Raw genomic sequence first — 13,594 nt, forward strand, 5'->3', positions numbered from 1 at the left:
ATAAAATATTGTCCTTAGATAATGTCCTTTGATGTAAAAACGATGAGGTTCGTTCATTTGAGACGCTTCGTATTTTCGAAACGATCGGAGGAATCGCTCTCTACTGCAGAAGATTAAGTACTCGACGATATCAAAAGCGTTGACATCGAGTGCCTTCCGAGAACTCTTTCTCTTCTTGGGCGCGTTTGATTCTCGTCTTGGAAGAAAGAGAGTCTCCTGATGTAGGCCCGAGATCGGCTTATTATTCCAGAAGACGCTCCGATGTCGCGGCAATACCTATACTCACTCCATGCTTGCGATGCACGCAATGCACGCGTGACATCCGGCCCTTCCCCTCGCGAGCGCACGCATCTTAGAATTTTATTAAGAGTAAAGTTTCCCGCGGGACAAATGCCCAACTCGCTTCAATAACAAATTAATTTCACGTAACATTCCTAGGTACGTCGCTTTACGTTAAACGTTTATTAAGTTTGTTTTTCTTAATGTCTTCCTATAATAAGAGTTAAGACAATGAGGTCGCGACTTTTTTCATTGCCTAAGTCCGCCTAAATATGTAACGCCAAAGCAAATACGAATTTTAAATATAACATTTAAAAGTAAAAAAAAAATAGAAAAGTGTTATACATGCACTAGTTTTTCTAGATTTATCAGTTGGGATTCAATGTGCGGAAAAATTAAAAAATATTTATAATACGAAAATCTAACTGCAAGTCAACATAAATGCGTTGCGTAAAATAAAGTATAAAATCTGTAATAATAATGTAATATTATAGAATATATAATAATCATGCGTTAATAAATCTCTTTATGTTATAACGGCTGCCCACGACTATAAATTCGGCTTTATACACAGTGTGTAATGTCACTGGTTCGAATATCATAATTTTTTAACACGAGAACTACAATCAATAATATCAGACGTTGACATAAATTATCGCCTTCGACCCTATGAGCGGTCCTTTCGTACGTAAAGCAAAATATACGTTGCCCCGTGTTTTTACAACGTAATTAATGCATACAAATCACGAATAAAAGCACGCGTCGCACAAATTCCAGGAATGATTATCTCGACTTATATTTCCACGAAATTCCAGCATACGTACACGGTCTTGGTCCCTCTCTCGCGCGTGTGTATATACATATGCCAGGGGGAGGTATTTATATTCAAGACGGTAAGAACGTGTTAGTCGATTCGCGCTCGTGCAAACGTGCCTTTACACGTGTTACTTACGACGTGCCGCAAGTAACGACGTTATGCGCCGAGGAAGGAAAAGGGGACATTGGGATCCATAAAGGAGTTACTCTGACGATTGTGCACGTGCCCGACGATGTGTACGATGCTTTATGACGGCGTGCCGGCCAGGCTTACTCGCGGACACTCGGACTGCATATTAAATATTAAACGATATCGGTGCGGCTCTCGCCAACGAGCCGCAGGTAGTGTAATCGAGCCCGCGAGGGAAAGAAAGGAGAAAGAAGCTGCCAACCCGCGGCAATTCCTATCGCGGCGAATCATCGGAATTTCCTTCGTCTTTACGCCTAACAGAATCTCCGTCGTAATATGCTTGATGAGTGCTGGAGGTTCTTTCAACTAATTATCTGCTGCTCTTTTCCATTTCTCCTTTTTAATCTTTCGAATCTTATTCATCCCATTGTCTCGTGCCGATAAAAATTATGCGATCATGGCTTAGATAAATTCATGCGAACGGTTTCACTTTTCACTTTGCCACACCTAAGAGAAAATCATACAACTGACCCTCGTAATTTACTTCGTGAGTACCAGTGATATTAAATCACGGAGTAATAATATCGAATATAAGGTTTCAACTGCTTTCTAATTGCAAGAATATTATTTAATTGTCTGATTCATGAACATTATTATTAAAAAAAAAAAAAAAAAAAAAAAAAAAAAAAAAAAAAAAAAAAAAAAAAAAAAAAAAAAAAAGACCATCTTCATCGTTTAATTTTCAAAAAAGATGCAAGAAATTTGAAAATGCAAAGGTGTCAACAAAGTCTAATAATTACACGGAAAGAATAATTTTGCTGAAAGATTAAAAATTTTGCCGGATATTGAAAATAATTTTGGACCATCAAAATATGGAAATTCAAATTGATTATTAGAATGCAAATTCTTTAACAGTATTGCTTATCATTTTTTAGTTTTAATTACTTTGATAGTCTAACAATTATATTTTCAGATCTGTATCTATTATAACAGAAATAAAAAGAGCCTTCAGTAAAATCGTTTTTTTCCATATAAAAATCTAAGAAATCTGATTCGATACATAACTGTAAATACGATATAATATCAAACTTTTGATGTAAGTTACCTTGATCCGTATATTACACGGCATATTAATGTTAAATTACTGCGGTAATAATAATCACTATGTCAACGTTATTTATTTTCCGAAGCTACTTAGCCACGTTTGACTAAGAGGCACAAGATTTCCGCAATGCGGAAACGTGGTCATACTTCATCGCTATACGGAGAGTAATCGATCTGTCTGTCAGATTGGCATCCGGTTGTTTCTACCGAGGCGTAAATCTCGACGGTATACCGAAATGAACATGATAAAAAATTATTTGCGCCGTATCGATAGCTCGATTTCACTACGTACAGTTCGCGTCCAATTCTAACCGGTTAGAACGGAAACGCTTGAAGCGAACGGGAAACGAAATTCGAAAGCAAGTAAGACGAATCCGAAATGCGATATTGCGATGTTTTGCGTAAACTCACCGATGCATAATTAATTCTGAAATTAGTAATGATAAACGCGCGTATATAACAGGAAAGTTTTTATGTCAACTTAATTATAAGGAAATATTTTCAGTATCTCTTAGATAGGGATAAATACTACATAAGTTTTCCAAGTAGTGTAATTAGACACTGGAGAGCTTGTTGCGAAAACTGGGCACAGATATTTATCCTGCCACAAAAGGGTAAAACTTATACCAAGATATTTTATGTTACGAATCATAAGTAGACATGGAGATTTTCGCAATATGGAAATCCGTACTCGCAGGGATACAGAGTCATACCGGTTTCAAGCTCTTCGTTTCAGCGCTAATATTCAGATGAGACTCCGAACGCTCCACGGATCGAGTCGCGTCGGCGGGCTCGTGAATTTCTCCGATTAGCGCATCGCCGCAGCTAATTACTAGTGAAGCGTTTCTTGCTGCGCATCTAGAATGACCTAACAACTAGTTTGCAAGACTGCTCCATGCATGCGTGGGTCGCGTGTTTTCGTTTGATGAACGGCACCACGTAATAATTTCCATTTATTACACGTGACATTTTGTTCGATAAACTCGGGCAAACGCGAGCAAATGTGCGATAGCTAGGAAAAGTAACGACATGGCTGGCTGAGTAAAAATATTTTCGCACGCGACACAGATAAGAGATGAGCCATTTCACGATTGGCGACACATGTACTTTCGCATACGTACATATCGTCGCAGAACGTTGGCTTGTTCTTGCGTGCCTTACGATGCTCGATGACTAATAAATAAGCAATCAATAGAAAACTGCGTGTATAGCGCTGGACTGTAACAAACACTTTCGAACCTATTTATTGCTAGTACGCACGTGACTTTAACGGGTGAGAGTCGCTCTCGAACAGCGATCTACTCACTGCTATATTTAGCGAAATATCTGATACTCGTTATGATTTTTAATTTTATTTGTTTAATATGAAAGTTTAATAGTACCATAAAATGAAAATGAGACAATCACGATTAGCCTTTCGCTGTGCTTAGAAATATGTAATTATCTCAACTCTGCGTTCAATTCTTTTGCAAATATCCTTATATATTTTTTAATAATGGAAAAATCATAAGAGAAAGAGATTAAATAATCATTCACTTTAATGTTGTAAAAATCAATCTTTAAAACAATTGATTTATTAGATCGTGGCAATTTTAAAACGCGTAATATCGAAGCTTATCAATTTAAGAACCAAAAATCACATTGAAGATGTATTTCTTCAAAATAACATTTAAAAAAGATATAATAGTCATTTTTTGTGAGATATATAATATATAAATGGAGCGTAAAGTACTTTTAAATTTAATTATTCTTGACATTTACAATCTTCCTTCAATCAAGTCTTCAATTCGATGTTCATCGAAAACTAGAAGACATCAAAGAAGCATTCAAGGCGAACAGCATACATGATGTTAGTGTTGAAAGGTCTTGTCCGTACCAATAACTAGTATGTATACGAGTACACACTGTAAACTACGAAGGCACGTATATTAGAGAGTATATTACAGTATCGAAAGTCCATTATTTCGCTGCAGGTGCTTTTTTCGCGGCTGTCTGTCGATTAGCAAGCGTTGTCGGCGTAAACGTGCAGGCTTCGACGAGGTAAATAGACGGCGGAAGATAAATGATCGTGTGGCGGTGAGGCCAAGTTAAATTGCATAAGAGCGTGATTAGCCTCGATTCCAGACTGGCGAACACCACGTCCGGCCGGGCGCGATCGACGCAATAAAATATATAAGCGGGTGAAAAAAATCCTATTGTTCATAGGCGATGTCCTTATTTACCGTCTTGGGGTAGAGAGTGCCTCGTATGATCTTGTCTGATACGGGAAGGAATCGAGGAATCTTAAAGTACCTTGGCAGCAATAATTCGAACCATCCAATTAGTAATAATTACTCCCCGTTTATACATGGCGAAACGATGGCTAAATACGTTTCAAGCCGCACCGCTCTCTTGATCCTTCTCCTTCAGCTTCCGCCGCATCGTATCACAGGTGTCACGCGATAAATTAACATCGCGACGATAATCGTCAGTCTCGTTCGCTTTACTTTCGTGGCAAACTTATACAGTGGCGAAGCCAACTGGTCGACCAAACGATCTTCATCCGAGGACGTCTATTATCGATCCAGGAATAATCACCAATAAATTACCGTCGTGTCATGGCCAAGCGCGAACGCGCCCACGTCCTCTTGATCGCGATCAACCAATCGGGACACGGCGATCAATTCGTGAATCAAGCGTTATCGTTAGAGTAATTAGCGTGGATCTCATTCAAACCAAAACACTACATCCTTAATTCATGACGTTTTATTGATTAAATTTGTAACCTTGATGGTGCTTAATAAATAGAAAAGTACGATCAAATTATATCTTCGATAAAAAAAGAACGGGAAACAATCCAAATTTAATAAGCTAAATTTAAAAGAACTAAATTTATTTATTATCGTTATTTAATTTATGTCATATTTTTCTGTAAACGTAACGATTTCGAACAAAAAACGTACAAACAGATCAGAATTCTGAACACTGATTTCCGACATAAATTTAATAAACGAAATAAGTGAATTTTAGTTCTTCTAAATTCAACATATAAATTTATATTTTAACAGAGATGTATATGATTTTTAATTAAGAAGATAATCTATAAAAATATTGTATTGATAGTTTAGTTTTTCTTACATTATAATCAATGTAAAGTCCTTTAAATATCCTCACAGACATCTTTTTATCAAAAACAAACTAGGAATACAATTTAATTTCATGTTTTGCTAGATAGAGAGAGAGAGAGAGAACTGTATACAATTACTAGTTTAATTAGATAGCTTTGATGCAGGATATTCGTGACAATTTAGTTCTGCTCGACAGGTGTTTTAGTGGATTATAATAAAGATTTATATGGATCGAGAGAGAGAGAGAGAGAGAGAGAGCAAGGATGCGACGTTTCATCGGATACAATTTGTGATTACGGAAATTTCCGTGTTGCGCGTAAATTACTTCGACGGTGAAAAGATTATAAATTTGATCCTACATTTCATTTACGCGACTTTATTTATTGTGATAAAAAGCCGAGCGCGGGAACGTATATGATTATTAGTCGATCGGCTATGTAATTATGCGTGTATTAAAATTTATGAGGGACATCGAGCTAGGCGACCGTACGTTATCATCGGCGTTTATCGAAGATTCATCTCGTTCGGACTATGGTCGAGATACTACATCGAAATCGCGTTTACGTCAAGGATGCAGCGATTTAATGACAAAAATGATAAAAAAACCAGCCACGTAATACACATCTTAACATCAGTTAAAAGTATTTATTACGCTAGACTTTATGCGTTAACAGATTCTATTTTACGCTTGGCATATTGACGCAATATCGTACGAATAATCGAAGGACGATACTCCTGAAGGAATTAACGAATGATGAATAAATCGCGTTTTATTTGCTTTGTTTTACCGAAGACAATTAGTTGTGGATGGTGTGCGACAGCTAGGTAGTGCGCGGAAGAAAGGAAGTTTTACTCATATCATTCACGTTAAATGTATATAATTGTACACGAGTGTATAAAAATTACTCGCAACAGGAGCACCGATATAAAAAGCTCAGACGTAATTATCGTTTGAGTATCGGAAGAATGCAGCGAGCAATGGGCTTGGTTCGATCGATGGAACATTGCTAATAAGGATACTGGAATGCAAACGCGCAGCATAATAATCATTGATTTAACTACCACCTGCATTACAAGCATTTCCATAATTCGGAGTCAAATCGAAACGATTGTTCGTATCAGATTCTTCAGATTTGCACGCGCTTGACTATAGACTAACAAATCAAAATTAACGGCTGTGCGAGAAGATCTTTAAAGGCAGGAATCTTATCCAATCAGTATTTTATCCAGCGACAATGGCTCGTTACGTGACGCCGTGACATTTTTCGTGCCACTTTTCTGCGAACGCGCCGTCGAGTTTCGGCGTGGAGAGTCGCGCGAATGATTATTATTGTTACCGCGAATGGTCATCCGGGACAAGCACTTAGTACTAATTACAAGATTCTCTGAGCAATTATTTTGTTATTCCGAGGTCGTCGTAGGGGTCGCAGTCGCTTTTATGGTAATCGTTAGCATTAAAAGCTACGTGTCTCAGAATGCATTCATCGCGAGAGCATGGAAAATATTCGCGCGCGAGCTCCTCATTACGGCTAGCTATAGCTTTATTATTATTGTGAATTAATCCCCTAGGCGTAATTGGAAAATCATAAACCAGCCTGTAAAAATACCGTACGACATTTTCGCAACATTTACCTGCCATTTCATCCTCAATTCAACCAAAAACGTCATATAAAATTTCTTACATAACTCATACTTTAGATGTATGTAACATATGGTTTATTGTATCATTTATTTCACTTATATTGAATAAAATTAAAATATTATGTAATAAATTTAAAACATGTTATTCTTAAGTAAAAATGTAATTTATATATAGTTTATGTAACGTTTTTCTTTGCCTGGATGCACGCAAGCCTCGAGTTATGCAAATTCTTTGTGAATGCACCTCTCGCCTAATCGTTAGGGACGAGAATATAAATTTCTCGGTTTTTCATCCCTTTTCGCGAAAGAGAAAAAAAATTCGTTTTTTCTTCCCTATATAAGAAAAAAGAAAAGCACTTGTGTTACGGACGATCTCAACACGCGATAAGATTTGATGTGAGGATGCGGATCGATTAAGCCACGTTCATGCTGCAGCCACTCACGCGGTCGCAAACTATGACTAATAGCTTTCGTTGCGTTATTTATGGCGAAGCGGCGATTACTTCCTATGCGCCGGCACGATCGAGAAACGTCCGCGGCTTTCGCGATCGATCGATCGTGGCGAAACGACTTCTTTCCAGTCTTCAGCACCTGAAGAGATCGTCCATCATCACCTCCGCGATGATGGAAGTCAATGGGCTAATAGACGTGTCACTAGACCACACAAGTGGTGCATTCGTCTTTCATCTCGCACTAGGGATCAATGGGAATGCCTCGAGCCCCGGAAATTCTCGCTATCGTAAAATCGTTCCTAAGCATTCTATTTTTTGTTCAAATTTATATAATAAGAAAAATCGAAGAATAAAATATAGAGAAACAGCCGCTCTTTTAAAAACTTGAAATACTTTAATTAGAAACTTTAATTTAATTTTTAAATTTTATTAATTTTGTTATATTTTATATATTGTTCTTGATTACAATTTATTTTGATTTATCAAGTTTTTAAAAGAACTTTTTCGGTCAAAATTAATGTCATAATTCTTGTAGCTTTAATTAACGCGAACTTCCTAATTAGAAAGTTAACTTTCAAAGTGAAGTCTCTTGATTTTTGATCGTAATAATCGAGTTAAATTGTTGCATTTATGAGAATCATTCGACTACGATTAATACTGGAACTGTCAAGTTAATTCAGTTTTAAAGTACGACGTAGGGACAGTGTCCTACGTCCAGGTCCAGGTATAGAAGATGGCAACGCGGTAAATTTGTATGCAAAGTTGCAAATTGAACGCATGTAATAAGTTCTCGGCACGTTATTCCTCGTGGGTCGCGATTAATTGCCGAGCTCTTTGCGACCGTTGGAAGGACGCCTTTTGCAACAGCAAAGTTAGACTACATCGCGTGTCGCGTAGCGAGCTCGACTGATTTATAAGACGTGCATCCTCGATTCGATCGAGGCTAGACATGATACCGCGAATCGAACGCGCGAGAGTGAACGTCGGAAAAAGGAGAGAGGACATCGAGAAGAAGAGGAGACCTTTGAAGTGCGCTGCATCGCTGCGGGTCTTCTCTTCGCCGTGTGTGTCTCTTCGACTCGCTTCTTCTCTTCAAGCTCCTTCCTCTTAAATCTCTTCTTCATCGTAAGCGCGAGAGATTCACGATTCCTCGAATTCGAAAAACTGGTTCCACAACTCTTCGACATTCAACGAAGCGCAGTCCGATGAGTGGCAAACATTTGTTGCCGCTCCGTCATCCGTTACGGATCAAATGAAGATGAAGATTGATTGCCGAAGATTGTTGATTGTTTTAATGCGTGGGGAATGTCACGTGTTATGATGGTAAAACGAAGTTAAATGTCTTCGATCGCTTATTAACAAGCTAAAAAGCTTCGATTTAATTAAACGAAGATATATTGACGCGTATTTATTGCGTATAAAGAAACAGAGACTATATTAGCAGTCATTTTGCCAGAAAAGACTTGTAATTATGCGTAATTAAAAAACAACAGGATTGCTTTTGATACATATCTACCTTATTTGAAAGTATTCATTTGCAATTGAATGGCGATATGTTTGCAAACCATTATAAATTGCCGTTTGCGTTTATTTCGAGGGCGAGCACATTGCAGTCGGGATTGCGTTTTAATTAGTTGTAAAGCCGAAGAATCGCGCGTTGATTTGCGTTCGGTGCGTTCGCTGCGTAAACGCGGCGGCTGCAGTTCGCTGCGACAAACCAGATTCTTCACGGTTAACTTGCAGATCGTAGCGGCCGGTTTTCACTGTTGACACTATCACACGCTGCGCGCGTCTCTCTTTCGAGACGAGAGAAGCGTACATAGATAGAGTAGGTATGCTATACGTCTATTATACTGCTGGGACTTATCGCACGTCAAATCGTCTTATCGATGCCTGAACGAGTCGCTGGGATCCGACTCTCGCTATAAAAGAGAATGTTGCCCGCGCTGCCGTCAAATAAATGACTTTGTGTGCACATTCCTCGTGTATCTGCCAATTATCCCCGTGGGATTAATTGATAGGACGATCATATCGCCGTCTTATCGTCGACGGAATAGATACCGCGCTCTTATTTTCTTACTTAATTATTTTCAACTTCGCTCGGTGCGGCGTAGCGAAAAACTGATGTCAATGATAAATCGGTCAGTGCAAGAAATTCCCTTCAAGATCCGATTTTATATATTTGTTTTATATACGTGTTTTATATATAGCACGTGTAATTCCGATATTCACGGTGATGTGGGTATTCCTTGAGTCTCTAAATATCATTCCTAATTAATTAGTTGAAAAACGTTGTTGTATAAAACAGCTTGTATCAAGATCTCGTTTGACGTTTCAGAGAATGATCTTGGTCAGATTCTGAAAATTCTTTCATAAAAACACAGGACCTTTTAATTCATAGCTTTTCTTTCACGACAAATCGTGCTGCAAGTCTTGATTCTACACGGCTTTTCAAAAAAATCTTTAATATTTATACAAATCCTTACATCCATAATTACTGGATTGCACAGAATATTTCCAAATGGATCTTGCCTCGTAAGTTGCATTTATGCATATACTTGAAAAAATATTCAGATTAGTATCCGCAATGGCACGCATACTACTTATATGACTTCATACAATTCGCGTATTCGCGTCTTTACATACGTAGTTGCGCACGAGTCAGGATTTGACCGTAAGGAAAGGGCAAAGTTCGATCCGTCGACTTACATGAGATTGCCGCGGTGCGATGATCATCGATGACGCCGCGAGGTCATTCATCATCCCCGTGACACGACGTACAGAATCACGGCCTGTTGCGCGTACAGGCGCATATACTCGTATATATAGCGCGAACCGAGGAAACCGTTAGCAACGCTTGGCACATTCAACCTCTTCGGACTTACGTCGCGAACCTCCCGGTACATACGTGGTTTACGGTTAACTAAAGTTCATGCACGACTCTGCATCCCACGCGACGAAATGAAGATTCATTTAAATCCCTCCTTCTCCTCTTCTCCTCGTTAATGTAAATTTTCGGTTTGGTCAAACATTAAATATTACGATCGCGACATCGACCGATGGCAACAAGGATTTTACTGGACGTAGTGCACGAGAAAAACAATTAGATCAGATAATAAAATTGAAAAACACAAAAGAATATTATTATACTGCAGATAATAAAATTGAATTATATACAGATAATAAAATTGATAACAAAAGAATATTATATACAGATAATAAAATTGAAAAACACAAAAGAATATTATTAGAGGACATAATTAATTAGCGAACAGACGGATACACTTGTGTGAAAAATTATTATATATTAGCAAATAAATATAATGTAGATATTTTCACCCAGCAATTCGTTTTAGAACTATTCCAATTCCGTTTTCAAATAAAAATTTTAATTAAATGATTTATTTAATGATGAAATGTATCACATAAAAAATTTAATAAGTAAAAAATAAGAATTAAAGAACAAGTATCTTTTTTAAATATTACATAAATATAGCATATGCTTAAATTAAAAAATGACTATAATTGATAAGAGCAATAAAATAATAGGATAAATTAGGACAATTTAAAAAATTCATAAATTTTTTGATAAATAAAACTATATTTATGAATTCATTGAAGCTTTCTCGATATTGGAAAACTTCATTAATGAATTTATCCTTCGATTTATCTCGTAAAATGATCTCCAATCAACCGTCAAAATCCGAAGCAATAGGATGGGAAAATCAATTTAGACTTTAAAGCACTCAGAGTGCGTTCTTAAGGCTACTTCTCTCGCAAAATTATCTCTCCTTTACTTCCCTTTGGCGAGGCATATATTACCGCGGTAGGACGAGTGCACCTCGTAAATCACTCGTCGTTCTGCAACGTACAAAAGAGAAACAATGACTGGTTCTGCAAGAGTCATATACACGTATAAGTGCGTATCGAATGCTGCATAACTGTGCCTCTGAATAATGACGTATTTGTGCTACATTTCTAAAACCTTAGATTAAAATTTAAATTTTTCTATATCTTTAGGAAAATATTACCTCACATAGAAAAATAGAAAATATTATACAATTATATATATGAAAGCATTGTACGTGTTTGCGATATTTTTAAAATAAATATAAAAAGATATATTACTTGAAAGATATTACAAGCTTCTCTTTTTTTATTTAATCAACACGTGTTGTATTAATTAAATTCAACTTTCTAATGCTCGAAAATGTTTAATAAGATATAATATTAATAAGATGATAATGTTATACTGTGAGAAATATATATCTATATATATTACTAGCATATTTACTTAACCACCTGCCTACAAGAAATTATCGCATAAGGTAGTCGTGGGCGTTAGTGGGTCACAAAAAGAAAAATACTTTTCCGGAAAGTATTCCAAACACTCAGGCGTTCGTGATTTATGTATTACATTGCGGATAGCTGTAATAAGCCGGCACATCGTTTCGCGCGTAGGTGCTTGGGAGATCAAGATCAGCGTTTCGTAACGACGTACCGCAATTTCTTACGTGCGTCTGCCGCTATTCCCCAGACTTCGTGACGATATAAGTAAATAACGTATCAACGTGGCGTAAACCTTATATACCTGTACCACAAACGGATACCGCTGACCGTTGCGGACACCCACATATAACATCTCGTAATCTGTTGGATGCTTGGCGTGTGTAGGCAGGACACTAGTAGCTTTCCGTCGCGATTACAGGTGCAGAAATGGTCAGGTAAAATTTTGCAGTTAACATTCTCGGCAAATCTGATAATGTAACGTCTCATTGAACCTCCTTCCTCGCTTTAACGATGTCGCGCGAATACGTCGAATAGCAAAATGTACAAACAGCGGAAGAAGCTCGTGTTACTCAAAACTCGTTTGTAGATAGATTTCGCAAGTGCGCAAAATCTATTTGCTAAGCCGTGAAGCGAGAGTAAGGAGATAATAAGCAAACCGGTATATCCCATTATCAATAATTGCAAAACTTTGTTATGAGGCAATTAAAAGGCTTAGCTAGTGCAGTAAAGACGGCGCTTGAGGTTACTGGATTTCAAATTTAGATAACAATGTGCCCAATAACGAAAGCGTATTTGCCAACACTTATCAACGTCGTATACGCATTAGAGGTAGGTGCGCGCAGGTTCTCTTCTGCGTACCTGCGTGACTTACAAGACCCAAGTCTATATTTCAACGGATGTTAAAGTCGCGGCCGCCGATTCCATCGGTGCGTTCCGGACCTCCGATCATTACGCCCGTTATAAGCTGTCACATAGCTCATCTCGTACACGCGCGCGCTTCTCTTACCGATATACGGCCAGTCTTTTCAGAGAGAATTTCTTTTTTTTTTCCCCCTTTTACCCCCCTTGATTTTTCACAATCAACGTAGAATTAACTTAAACTGCACTTTCAATCGATTCGAGGTATCTAAATGAAATACTTATTGCTTTGTCTAACATACATACATGTGTATAGAAAGTTCTTTGTCTTCATCGAATCAATCGATTTTGTCATCTCTTTGATGAATTTCGAATTAATTCTTATACATTCATATGCTTGATACTTTCGTTCCCAAAAAATGAACTAAATCGTAAACTGATCGGAGAACGTATTGTGAAGCGCTCAGGAAGTGAACAGTTCTCGTTGCACGCTCGCATATGAGAGAATCCTGAAAGGTTAAGGAGAAGATGATGCTCTCTCGCGTACGGTTGCGTCAGCGGCGCAAGATAAGACTTTCACTGAAGAGTCAAGTGTCCAGAAGCGAGAATACGAAACTCGGGATCGCTTTTACGATCGTCTTACGAGAGTTTGATTTCCGGCTTCGCCGAGCAATTCAGCCGTCTCGTGAGATTCGCGTCAGTCGCAATTTAATTCATGGTTCTCCTAAGGAAGAAGGGAGATTCGCGATATTCGGCATTTGAAAGACTCGAGAAACGAATTAATGTAATCAGACTTAATGACGGCACGATTAATTAGACGTATTTCTCCTCGAGATGGAAATTCCACCTTTCTCTCTTGAGATTCATTTCACTGTTCTCAACCGGCCCTCCCACCGATCTTCTTTTCCTCAGCGCAT

At 37.8% G+C, this 13,594-nt stretch overlaps 1 protein-coding gene across 1 annotated transcript in view; it reads right to left on the minus strand.

Moving 5' to 3' along the window:
- Positions 1-13,594, minus strand: part of LOC108767071 (rho GTPase-activating protein 20) — a 189,701-nt gene that overhangs the window by 118,499 nt on the left and 57,608 nt on the right. The window lies entirely within an intron of this gene.

The sequence above is a fragment of the Trachymyrmex cornetzi genome, unplaced genomic scaffold, assembly GCF_001594075.2.
Source record: "Trachymyrmex cornetzi isolate Tcor2-1 unplaced genomic scaffold, Tcor1.1 scaffold646, whole genome shotgun sequence".
Classification (NCBI taxonomy): domain Eukaryota; kingdom Metazoa; phylum Arthropoda; class Insecta; order Hymenoptera; family Formicidae; genus Trachymyrmex; species Trachymyrmex cornetzi.